The sequence below is a fragment of the Pseudopodoces humilis genome, chromosome 15, assembly GCF_049639895.1.
Source record: "Pseudopodoces humilis isolate 2021_Gansu_Grassland_sample_001 chromosome 15, ASM4963989v1, whole genome shotgun sequence".
Lineage (NCBI taxonomy): Eukaryota > Metazoa > Chordata > Aves > Passeriformes > Paridae > Pseudopodoces > Pseudopodoces humilis.
The window spans coordinates 18,525,647-18,538,980 of NC_142214.1; the positions used below are offsets into that span (position 1 = coordinate 18,525,647).

Sequence of the window (13,334 nt, forward strand, 5' to 3'; positions counted from 1 at the left end):
TCCGAAGGGAAGCGTTGATGGGGGCTGGAGGAGGCACAGACTGGCAGAGCGAGGAGGCCTCTCCCTGGAAATGTTTGCCTTCAGGCTTTCCTTTTGCTGTGAGCGTGGTGAATGAGATAGGAGGAGATAGAAAACCAGCTTTTGTGAAATTCAGAACCCTGGCTGAAGCATTATTGAGCTCCAAATGGTGGGGAGTTCGTTTTCCCACCCCATTCCCAGCTCTGTGCTTGCATACGTTGTATTTCCACACGTGTTCTCGTGTAGATGGACAGGATACGCCTTCGCTTGCATTCAAGAACTTCTCTTTAAACATCTGGCTTTTCTGCTTTATTGCTGTTGTGGGTTTCTTGGTGGGTTTTTTGTTGGTTTTTTTTTTTTTAGCCCTGCAATGTTTGTTCATGCAAAATTCATATCTGGGAAGGGCATCTTAAATCCCTGCTTCTGAGTCAAAAAGGGAAAGTATGGAAGTGAAAAGAGAGATTGTATCGTTTAAGAAATATGATTCATGAATTAATCCTCGTCTGCTCCACCATCTGTGGCGTGTGTTTCAACACAGAAATCCTGGGTTATATCTCTTTAAAAAGCTTTCTTTTGCTGATTGCCTGAGTTTGCTGCAGCTCTAATGGGGAATTTGCTTCTTTTTGGGGAGAGAGTGCTGGGGTTTATTCACACCCACAGGGGTGGGTTGCCCCAACTTGTGTCCAAGCTGTGGGTCACTGAGGAGGCTGCAGAGCTCTGTGTTTTGGGAGGTGCCAGCTCTCTGTGAAATGCCATAGCCTGATGTGCAGGCAAAGCTTGTGCATGGTTGTTTTTGCTGTGGAATTGTGGCTGGATCTCTGAAGCAAGAGATGAGCAGCGATGGCAGGAGGTGCAGGAACCTGTCGTGATCCTTCTGAAAAAGAAGTGACTTTTTCTCAAATGGGCTGCAGCTCCAGAAGATAAAACACTGAGGTAGTTCCCATCCTCTGCTTCCTGGTGATGTTTTTGTGATTTCTTTGTAGATAAAGAGAGAGGGGAGGTTTTGCATCTTGGTCCCAAAAAGAAGCTGCCATGCTTTGTGCTTCCAGGAGAAATGGGGGATGAAGGGACAACTGGGAGTTTTGGGGGTGACCTTTTTCTGATTTGATTCTTTGAATTGTTTCCCAGATTTTTGCAGGGAACAACTTTCCTTTTTAAACATATTTCTCAGGTCCCTCTTGCTGGATCAGACCCAAGACCCAAGATGTGTGAGCCCTTTTCATCTTTCCTGGCCAGAGTCCCTGAGCAGGACAGTTTCAATACTGCATCCACCATCAGTGCCTTTCCTGGATTGCTTCTTTTCCTGCCTGTGGGATTTGCCCCATCACTTTTCTCCCATGCTTCATGTGAGATGCTGGTGAAAGCTGGAGTGTTTTTCCTCTTGTTCTGGAGGGGGATTTGAGGTGGTGGAAGTTGAGTGGCCTCAGCCCATGGCTTGGTGAGTGGCCACAGCCCCTCCTGTGCCAGTGGCACTGATGTGAGCACAGCCCTGCCTGGCTCTGCTCATGCTGATGGATGGAGGTGATCCAGGAGCCGAGTCCCACAGTGAAATACTGCGGGTTTATTGCCTTCCCATTCATCCTTTTTTCACGCCTTTCTGCCTCCCTGACTCATTGCCATCCTTGCAGTTCCTGTTTGCTCTGGGAACACCCACTTGGACAAGGCTGGAGCAAAGCTCCAACGCTTCCCATTGCCTTGGGAGCTTCTTTTTTAATTCAACATCTAAAGCCAGGACAGGAAAGGAAAATGCCTTTTCTTCAGGAGCAGCAATAAAGTGTTAAAATGAAGGAGGATGTGGGGGATGCTCTGTCCTGTAGCCACGTGCTGAGCCCATCGAGGCTCTTCCATGGTCCCTAAGAAATGTTTTCCCATTCCCTCCATTATCACAAATCCCTTCCTGCCCACTCAAACCCTTGGGTGTGCAGGTGCTTCATGACACAAAAAGACAGCTCCACAAGCACCCAGAATCCCAAGGCTACCATAAACAGCTGAAGGGAAAAGGGTGTCAGCAGTGGTTCAGCAAATGTTCAACCCAAATTGTAATTAGGCTGAAATACATCCCTATCCCAGGGACAGCACCCAGGGAAGGGCTGGAGCTGGGCCAGGGCAGGTTATGGGGGGATATCAGGAAAAGCTTCCTCCCCCAGAGGGTGCTGGCACTGCCCAGGCTCCCCAGGGAATGGGCTGCCAGAGCTCCAGGAGGGTTGGGATACTGCTCCAAGGGACAGAACGGGATTGTGTCCTGGCAGAGCCAGGAGTTGGAGTCAGTGATCTTGTTAGTCCCTTCCAGCTCAGGATATTCTATGTTTCTGTGACACACCCCTGCATGGAAAGTGCCACAGGCCAGCTGGGCTCCTGCCTGTCTGTCCATCCACCCACTCAGACACACCTGGACATTCACAGATTTTGCCAGTAACTTGCTCATTCCTTGTGTGCCTTTACAATATGTTGCAACTTTTCATATTTCTTAATCGCCTCAATCATTTTTGTTTGGTGGGAGTTTCGAAGCTTGTTTGCCATCCTTTATCTGCCCCATGCTAGTCTGGGAAGCAGAGATGGATTCCTGGGGGCTCTCCTGCAAACCTCCACCCCTGTCAGGTGTGTGCTGGTCCCTCCAGTGCCAGCTGATGCTGGTGATCGCTTTTCCAAAGTCTCCATAAAACAAAGGTTATGGACTTTGTGCCTGGAGAATGTCCTGTGTTTACCTGCATGGCCAGTGTTGGCATTTTGTGAAATACTCAGAGCCCCACAGAAGCTTTGCTGGTAAAAAAAAAACCAACAAAAACCACCAAATCAACAAGAGGTAAAATAAATTCTGTCAGGAAGGAGAAACAGAAGCAGTCCAGGCACATTCCACTAGCCACAGGTTTTACCTTTACTTTTGGTTTTAGGCTTTGATTAAAATCAGCAACTTTATTTAAAGTTAAAAAAAAAAAAAAAAAAGGAGTATTTATGCTCACCTTTATTTCCACCACAGTGTGAGGTTGTAAATGAGGGGGTCTGGTGGATCCCCCCTGATCAGGGAGTGTCCCCTGGCAGGGTGACAGTGCTGGTGGCAGAGGACATGTGACTTTCCTCCGAGGTTTCTTGTGGACGGAGAAAGGGAAAAGCATTGATTCCCCATCAATTCTTTAGGACCCCAGTGAAACAGCTGCTTGTTTCTCCTAAACAATTATGCCAAGACGGAAATTGGCTGGTGTCTGTACGGACTTTTTGGATGGGGAAAATTAAGCAGTAATAGCTGGAAAAATAATACGGGCTATGAGATAATAGATGCCTGAGGGATAAAATTAAGCAGTATTTTACAACGAAGGAAGAGGGTTTGGCAATAAATAGTTTGCCTTTGACTTCCTTTTGTTTGCCAGAGGACTGGTGTTGTTTGGAGGAGGTTGTCCTGGGCTGTGTTTTCCAAGCAGATGTAGGAAAACAGTGAAGGTATGGAGGATTTTCAGTCCCTCCCAGGAAGGCTGGTGCCAGGCTGGGGTGCAGCTCACGCTGCCAGCGCTGCCTGCGTGTTGGATGTGGCAGGGATGTGACACTGGAGCTTCTGTAGGAAATCCCACCTTTGCAGGGGGATGTTTAGAACAGCAAGGTTTGCCAAACAAGATGGGAACAGGATTGGGTTTAAATGCCATAGGAAGCCCAGAAAACCCAGGAAGGGGTGATGGCGTGTTCAGCACCCAGCAGGGTCTGAGTGGAGGTGATTCCCTCTCTCCCTGGGTGCTGTGCTGTGCAGGAGCCGCTTCCCAAGAGTGGGATTTGGTTTTATTCTGCCATCTCTGCTTTTCCATAGCAGCCCCCTGAGCACCTGGCTAAGGAGGTCATTTGGAAATGCTGTTTTCTCCATTTCAGGTGCCTCATGCCACCGTCCCCTTCCACTTGAGCACAGGGAATGTGCTGAGCGGGGCTGGGAAAACACCTTGGTGGCCTCCTGATGCCAGTGGGAACATCCTGGGCAGTGCAGGACTCTGCTCCAGGGACACCATCGAGGGCAGGGCTTGTTCCTCTTCACTTTGCATGACATAAAATCACAGTTCAAACAGAGCTGCAACCCCTAATCCCACCTTCCCAGGGACAGATTCAGGTGCAGCAGGGTGAGATACGAAGTCTTTAGCCCAGGCCAGCTGCTGAGAGCTTTTAATTTCACAGACCTCAGGGAAAGCCTCCCTGCCAGGTGGGGAGATTTCCTCAGATGGGTCTAGGGAGAGTTCAGAATCCTGGCTGTCCCCAGGAGCTGAGTGGGACTTGGGAATGCTCAGCACCTCTGCAAACGATGTCTCGTGCATCCAGAAGGGAATCATTAAGTCTCTGTGCATTAAGACTCTGTTTTTATTCATGGAGTGTAATGTGATTCATTTGCCCTTTTGCTCTCGTGTTGAGGAGGCCGTCATCTCGTATGCATCGCTGGCTGCAGGCACAGCTCTGCTTAGTTATTATTTTTAGGGGTTTTGGCTGGGAGGGAACAGACATTTTCATCATGTGCAGAGTGCCTGCAAGAGCTGAGTGGCCACAAATCCGGTGCTCTCCCAGCCCTGGTGGGGAGCATTCAGCTGAGCTCAGCTCTCCTTCTCCAGAGCTCCCAGTGAGGATCCTTTCTCCTGCTCCAGCTCCTCGTGCCGGGGCAGTGCTGGAGTTCCTGCACCTCATCCAGGGCAGCAGCTGGAGACAAGCTGAGGGAACAGCATCCTTGTGTGTCCCACTGACACCCAGTCCCCAGCAGCTCCTTGCAGAGGAGGGGTTAAACTTTTTACTGAAGAACCCCAACCCCAGGCTTATGGATGTGGCACAGGATCCTGCTGATACCTGGTGGGTGGAGGATGAGACCTTGCTCTGCTTGATGAACTGATTAAAAATGGGTGAAGCACACTGGGGGTGCTCTTAGTGCAGCCAAGGAGGGAAATTATTCCTCCTTGGAGTTGAAAGGCACCAAGCAGGGTCAGAGCAAAGGATACAAAGGGATGGACAAAATGCAATTTTTTAAAATGTTAGCATGGGAAGCATCAATTAAGCCACTAATTCCTAAAGAATATTAATGAGTAAACCAGTTGGAGTCGCTGCCTCTCACAGTGGGACAGGCCCAGAGCCCAACTCTGTTGGATTTCCACCTTCAAAACAAGTCAGAAATTCCCTCCCAGCCCTGGCTGTGGTGGTCAGCCCTTTTTAATCCCAAAGCCCTGAACTCTGTCCTGCTGGCAGATTCCAAGTGGTCACCCTGCGTGGCCCAGTGACCATCTCAAAGTCCTCAGGTGGCCCTGGGTTTCTGGGGCTGCAGGGTCACAGCACGTGTGAAAATCAGTCAGAAAAGGGCAGGGGGAGAAGAGTTAACTCCATGTGCTTCTTTTTTTTTGTTTGCCTTGTCCTCCTCCTTGTTTTGTTATCTCCCCCTGTACACTTCAGAGCCCAAATCCGTGCTGGGAAGGACCCACAGGAAACAACATCTGAGGCACAGGCATGAGCGTAGGGCTCAAATTGATGATTTTTATACACTTTATCGATGGGGAGGCATAAAAGAGGGTCAGGTGTGGATAAAGATAAGGGGATGGGGTTTTCAGAAGAGCCTGGAGCCAGGAGCAGTTTGGGAAGGGGAGGTTTTCAGCCTCCAACCATTTGGGAAGACAAAAGAGGTGGAAGCAGGGAGGTAACAACGCCGACCTTCTCCGCTCTTTGTTTGCAAGAAATGCACAAATCGCTGCTGATATTACTGAGTGCTTTCCTGCTGCTTTGTGGCTTGATTTGGAGCTGCAGCCACTCAGAGCCTGGTTCCTGACTTCCAAAAAAATTAAAAAACAAAACCCAAACAAGCCAACAAATCCCGGCCGACGGAACCGTAATCATTCCCTCCGTGGTGCCCGCCGGACCCCAACACCTTCACCTTGCATCGACCTTAGACCCTGGCTGGATTTGGTACAGATTAATGCCTTTTGGAGAGTTCTAGAAAGGTCAGGAACAGAAAAGAAGCTCTAATAGCGGTGTAGCAACCAGCTGGCTGTGTTGGGTTTCATTTTACTGCCATAGTAACACCAGGAGTCTTGGTGTCAGTATGGTGCCCACTGAATGGCAGTGCCCCCCTCTTTTTGTCAACAGATGAGCCCATAAGAAGGTATTTTCTTCCTGAAGAATTTCTCTGAGGCAGTAATGGGCTTTTTGGAGGGTTTGGTCCTCGTCCCCAGAGATGTAAGGTGGGTGATTTACAAGGCACTGTGCAAATGCCAAATTGTTAGGCAGAACTGCTGCTGATTTAGAAGGCAGTTAAAGCTCTGAATGTGCCAAGTGCCAGTAGAGTGTTTCTACAGATGGAATAACTGGAAATATTGGAGAGATTCCAAAGGTTTAATCAAATTCAACCAGGTTTTTTTCCCCTTTTTCTTTTTTCTTTTCTTTTTTTTTTTTTTTAACTGCAGAATTCTCTGAGGAACGCGGGTTGAAATAGTAGATTATTCCACTGCCTTTAGTACCGTGGGGGAGATTTTTACAGATGAACATAAAGCAAACACACAAGACTTTGAAGCAAACACATAAGTGGGTCTGTAAACGAGGGCTGGAGCAGCAATGCCCTGAAAAGCTGGACCAGAGTAGGGAACATCTCAGATATCCTGGCAGGAGGCTCCTTGGAAGCAGAATGATGGGTTTGCAGTCCCACAGCACAAAGGGAAGTGGCAGCCACAGTGTCCCTGGTCCAGTTCTGCTGGACCCAGGCTGATTTTGGTGGGATTCTGGGCATCCTCTCCGTGTGCTGGGACATGCATATGTTTCTGCACAGATGCCCACCTTCCTCTAGTCTTGTTGACAGCCTTTCCAAGGCTTCTTATTTAGCCAGACCATATGTGCTTGGGCATGGAGATAGTGGGATGTGGAAAGAGCAGCGCATTATCCTTGGGCTGCAAACACCATCAGGAGCAATTCCCAGCAATTTTGCCGGTGCAGAGATCCAGAGCTGCTGATCCCACCTCGCAGGGCACGTGGAGCCATCAGAGGCGATTCCTCCCCTCGTTTGTCAAAGCCAGGCTCCAAAAAGCCACTTCCCTTTGTTCTATCCCCAAACCAGCTCTCGCTGTCCACTCCTTGAATATTCATCCAAAGCGTGGGTGAAGGCCACCAGGGAGAGGGGAATTGGCGTCTCCAGGTGAAGCTTTGCTGCTGCAGGACCAAGCTGGGGAAGGGGGTGGAAATTTTTCCCTTGTTGGTACAGAAAATGAAGAGCCCATCACTATTTCTGGCAGCAGGGTTTTGTTCTGGGGGAGAGGTGGCAGGGCCAGGGTGTGGCTGTGAGGAATGGCTGTCCCAGGAGCAATGCTGGGACAGCGCTGGAGCTTTTACCTTGCTGGCTTGGGGTTTTTTTTCCAGCAGAATTTTTGGGTTTTGCAGAGTCTGATTGGATGCATTAATTGTTATTTATTTATTGTTGTAAGAGGAGAAGTTTCCTGCTTTTCCTGGAGTGTTTGGTATTGATCCTCCCTGGAGTTGGGGACTGTCCCTGCGAGGTGGTGCCGTACTCCTGGCACAGACCCCGCGTGGCTCTGAGCTGTGCCTCTCATGGAATAAATCTCTCCAAAGCCATTAGCCTCAATGCCACAGTCTGCTGCTCCTGCTTTCCTGCCCCCACCTCCACCCTGCCATTGATCCAGCCTGCTCCCTGTTTGCTGCAGTCAGGGCTGCCTCTGCCGCTGCGCACAAATTGCCTTAAAATTGAATTGGTTAAAACCATTTCATAAACATTCCCTCCCCTTCCTGATCCTGGCCACTGCGCCAGCCAGAGCTGGAGCTTTCATGTGATTTTTACCTGGTCAAGGGGTGGGGCAAGATTCCCACTTTTATGTGTGTGTTTGTGTGGTTTTTTCATGTTTTTTAGAAGTCAGTGTGAAAATTAAAGCTGGTGTGGTTATAGGAATCAGGTCCCTGAAGAAGCTGTTGTCTCTCTGTGGATCTGTGTCCTAGGTGGTGGATCCTGCTCAAAGGATGTCCTGGTGTGCCTCAGCTCCTCCTGGCTTTGCAGGGATTAGGATTCTTTCCGTGCCATGTGCCGCCAGCCCCTCTGAGACGAGAGCTCTGGTGCTCGTGCTGCCGTGCTGGGCTCTGCTCCAGCAGCTTCGAGGCACCAGGATCACTGTTTTCCTGCTGATGTGGTTGTGATCTGACCAGAGGCAGCTGGGAGATGTGGAGTTGTGGTATTTTGGAGGTGTTTAACTGGTGTAACACCCTGGGGTTCAGCACGTCCAGAGCAGGATGCTGATGATGCCCGGGATTTTGGAGCACATCCCTCCAAAGCACCTGGAGATTGCAGGGAGGAGGTGAGCCCATGCTCACCTCCCTGGAGATGAGATGTGCTCAGAGGTGCAGATGCCTCTGTCTGGGGCTGCAGGAGCACTCTGAGCCAGTGACACAGGAACTCTCTGTATCAGACCCCACTTAATGCAGCTGTGCTGGAGCCAAAAAGTTTCAGTAAGGACTGTGAAAAGAAGGCTTGGAAGTAAGAAATGGTTTTGCAGGTAGTTTGAAGTGTCACCCCAAAAAGGTGTCTCTGTACAAAAGGTGGCACAGAGCTCCCAGCAGCTGCTGATGTTCCATTGTTCCTCATTCACCATCCTTCCCTCCAAACTCCTCTCCCAATCCTCTCACAAGAGCCCTTCAGCAGCAACGTTTATCTCGAGTGCTGCTATATCGGGATCCATCCATCTTGTCATAAGATCATCTGCACCCAGTTGAAGCTCTGAGGGTGGAAAAGTGGCACGAGCTCTCTGTTCCTCTGGGCCTGGTCTTTGGTGAGAGCCTGCCTCGAGGTGGGACTTCCTTGGATCTTCCTTGTGGGATGAGAGCATCCCCAGCATGGAGGGCCTGGCCCAACGTGATCATCTCTTCCAGGAGGTGACAGGACCCAGCTAAGCCTCAGTCCTCTGGCACCCTCTTAGCCACTTTGCAAATCCTTGTGGAAATCTGCCTGAATTCAGTTTTCTCCTGGGATTCCTCCTTCCTGTCTTTCCCCAGGGGCTCTCGGTCCTGCAGTCTCTGGAACAGCCCTTGCATGTCCTGGGCAATATCCCGGCTGGGCCTTCCCAACACTTGCAAGTTTCCCCTTGTGTTACACTGAAAGCAGTTTGAACAAGCTCCTGCAGGAATATTTTCTGTGTCTGCAGGTCCTCCCTAAAGTCTTCTCTGACATCTTGTGTGCAGGAGGGGATGGTAAGAAAGGAGAGCAGACACATCTGGCCTTGTGAAGCCTCACAGTGCCCTCACCCTGTGACTTCTCTGTCTGCTGTGACTCCTCCACCCTTTTCTGCTGATGGCAAACATGGGGCTGTTGCATCCAGTAAATTTTTCTGTGTCATGACATCTGTACAGGCTCCTTCTTTGGGCATTTCACATATAATAATGATTACATGAAATTAGTGTGGTTAATGGTGGTGAGGCCCTGGCCCAGAGAAGCTGTGGCTGCCCCTGGATCCCTGGAAGTGTCCAAGGCCAGGCTGGATGGGGCTTGGAGCAGCCTGGAATAGTGGAAGGTGTCCCTGCCCATGGCAGAGGGATGGAATAAAATGTTCTTCAAGGTTCCTGCCAAACCAAGCAATTCTGTGAGTCTTACTGACAGCCCTGAAGCTCACCCAGAGAGCCCAACAGCAGTGGTGCAAATCTATTTGCACATTTAGTTGAGACAGGGCCACCTTCAAGTGCAAACAGCAATTTCAGTTTCTGCTTAGGTGTTGTTGTTGGTGTTGTCCTGTCAGGCAGGAGGTGGCCATGCTGCTGATGTCAGGCTCAAGCCAGGCTCAGCAATAAACCTTCTCTCAGCAAATCCTCGGTTTACTCCTGCTCTGGGGCCAGAGTGGAGCTGAAGGTGAGGTGCTGCTGCCATCATGTTGTGATCCCAGCCCTTCTTCTCACCCTCAAACTCTTCCTTTACGTCTGTTTTGAAATGTTGATACCCCCAGAGCCTGATTGCCTCTCTTCTCCCAAGAAAAAGAGAAGGAAATTTGCTTGGACAGCGTTGTGTCCGTGTTTTACAGCGCTGACCTTGTGTGCCACAACCAGATGCCATCCCAGATCTGCTGGGGTTTGCTTGGTTGTGTCACCCTGCTCTTGCTGGGGAGGACAGGACAGGACAGGACAGGACAGGACAGGGAGTGACACAAGGTACCCCTCACCTGAGGGACCTCTGACCACGGGCAAACTGAGTGCTCCTCCTTGAGGTTTTCAAAGGAGAGAGGTGGAATCCCACCCGAAAATGAGATTATTCACCAGAATCTCCTCTTCTGGGACAAGTGTCTCAAAGAACAATGTTTTGAGGCTCTCTCTCAGGTTTTTCTCTTTTTTTTTCCAGATGGAACAGAACATTTCTTTCCAAGGAAATAGAGAAAACATGAACTGTCTGGGATTTTTTTGTCAGCTCCTGGTGGTTGTTCCCCTGCCTTGGAGCTGATGGGGAGGCACTGGGATGTCCCTGGAGCCATCACCCACCTGGGACCTGCTTCTGCTCTTCCCTCCTTCCCACTCCTCCCATCCTGTGGCTCTTGGCCAGACGAGGAATTTAGTATTCAGGAAGTTGGGAAGTTTGACTGTCCTTGGTCTAATTAGTTCCTTAAGCACAGGGGAGCTCAGATCACAGTTCAAATGGATGTAATTTGAGTGAGCTTGAGACAATAGGAGAGGATTAAGTAGCAAAATTGTGTCTATTACTTTGGCCAAAAAAAAAAAAAAGAAAAAAACTATTCAATTTGAGTAGAATATATAATTTTCTGAGCATGAGGGTTAGGTATTAATGTGGGCTTGGCAGAGTTCATCATTTTTAAGACTGCACTGAGAGTTCTTCACGTGCTGAGATCTGAGATCAGGGTTGAAAATCGAGCACAACTTTCTGGAAATTCTCCCCTGAACAAAGAATTGGCCTCAACAAAGAGGTGACTGGGGAAGATTTAATTGCTTATTTTTCTAGGAGGTTCTCCTAAATGGTCTTCTGGTCTTAAATCCTGTGGATACCTATGAAATTTTGGTGGCTTTTCTCAGAGAGGGGCCCTGCAAGCCTTTCCCAGGCTAAGGGCTTCCCTGAAGGGGATCCACCTCCAGGGGTCCCTCCCCTCAAAAGGCCATGGTAGAAATACAAAAGCCCAAACACCCTGGGGGTTCAAAATAATGCAACCTGGAGTGAAAGCTTTCTCTTTTCCCCTTCTCTCTCTTGGCAGCAGATGTTGGCATCCAGGTGTTCTGCACACAGAGGACTGCAGCAGCCTCAGCCCTGCGCACGTGCTGCATCCCTGGGAGTCCTAAGTGGTGTTTTCATGCTTTTAGTGGCATTGTGCAAAGCATGGCTGAGGGACAAAATCATTCTTTGTCTATCTAGGATGGGTAAATGGTGTATTTTATCTTTTTTTGGTTTTTTTTTTCAGTTGGTTGTTGTGGGGTTTTTTTAATACTGTGTGCCTGCATCTGTTCTGATAGGGGGAAAAACAATGCTAATTGGAACATTTGAAGTGGTTTGGAATGAACGAGAACAAACATTACCAGGCTGAGAAATTTAAAGGGAATTTAGTCAAAATATCTGAGTTTAAAGACTTCCAGGAGTGGTTTTGGTTGGCTTAAATGTGAGCATGGTGAGAATAAAAGACCTTTGATGGCAGATTTCTGCATTAGCTGAACTCGCAGGGCAGTGTAAGGGCATGGTTTGGTGAAATTATTTTGGTTGGAAAAGCCCTTTAAGATCTTTGAATCCAGCCATTGCTCCAGCACTGCCAAGGCCACCTCTGACCCCTGTCCCCAAGTGCCACATCCACATGGCTTTAAATCCCTGCAGGGATGGGGACTCCACCACTGCCCTGGGCAGCTCTGCCAGGGCTGGACAAACCTTTGGGGGAAGAAATTTTCCCTGTTTCCCAACCTAAACCTCCCCTGGCACACCTTGAGGGCAGGGATGTCCTGCTACTGCCTTTCATTTTCCTGTAAAGAAATCAGGTTTGAGCATTGCACAGATTATGCAGGAAAACCACCCAGTTTTGTCCTTTCTTGCTGTCTCATCGATGTCTGTGACCTGTGAGGGGTTCATAAAGTATTGGATCAGCAGATCCCTGCTGGAACCAGGCCCTTCCCATGCCAGCCATGATTCCAGGGAGCATTAAATAGAGCTCTTTCTGCTGCACTAGGGAATGTGCAGCTGTGGTTGCATTTTCTGCATGGATAAAGAGGTTCCTGCACAGGCATACTTGGGACTTAAAAAGCTTTTGGCTGGGAATTTGCTGTGCAGGGCAGAGGGACACAGAGATACCGTAATGCTGCCTCCAGTCTCCTTTGAAGTCTGGGCAGAGGTCATGTTTACTGGTGTTTTTTTAAATTTTGGGTTATTCCTTCAGGTCTGGCCTTTTTTTTTTTTTTTTCTTCCTCTAACCTGAAGGCTTGTGCTTGCTTGGTTCTCCTGCTGGCCACCTTTAAATCCACCAGAGAACCATGCATCGAGAACCATAGCATTTCATTTATTACGAATTATATTTCATTTATTCCTCCTGTGCTGGCTTCTTTGCTTGAAGCCTCTCAGTAGGCAAGGGGTTAAACAGCATCCTCATGGTTCTTCCAGTTACCCCATCAGGACTGTTTAAAAATTAGCTTCTCCCCACTTACTGCACTATAATTAGGATACAGGAGTTGTGGGGAATGATTTCACAAAGTGACTTGGTGTACTCGCCCGTGCACCCCAGGGAGCCAGGCAATTATGCATACATAATTCCACTCTTTGAATATTTTCTCTTTCTCTGCATAATTTCTCTCTATTCATCTTTCCAGTGTCCTTCTGAGATAAACTTAGAAGTCTCAGCTTTCAGAATTTAAAAAAAGCTCCTGTGCCTGCATGTGCACTATTTGCATTTGAGCCAGCAGCCGTTCTCAGGGCTGCGGCGGAGGGGAGAGGCTGGCGAGGAGGGCACGGAGGGAAGGAAGCAGGAGAAACCCTCCAGTGCTTCTGGGGAAGGATCAGACAGAGGCTGGGAATCACAGAATAGAATCATGGAATTGTTCAGGGTGGAAAAGCCCTCTCAGACTGAGTCCAGCCGCTCCCTCAGCACAGCCACGGCCACCACTGATCCCTGTCCCCAAGTGCCACATCCACTGTTAAATCCCTTCAGGGATGGGGACTCCCCCACTGCCCTGGGCAGCTGTGCCAGGCCTGGACAACCCTTTAGGCAAAGCAATTTCTCCTAAAATCCAGTCTAAACCTCAACAAAAGTTTATGGCTTTGAGTAACCCGAAATCTAGTGAAAGCTCTGCTCACCGAGCTGGGGGTTTGGTTGGGATGATTTTTAGGAGGTTCCCTCCAGGGATATTTTGGAGCTGCTCCTTCCAGG

At 49.2% G+C, this 13,334-nt stretch overlaps 1 protein-coding gene across 2 annotated transcripts in view; it reads left to right on the top strand.

The window, feature by feature from the left end:
- NEXMIF (neurite extension and migration factor) overlaps positions 1-13,334 on the top strand; it is a 152,300-nt gene that overhangs the window by 105,414 nt on the left and 33,552 nt on the right. The window lies entirely within an intron of this gene.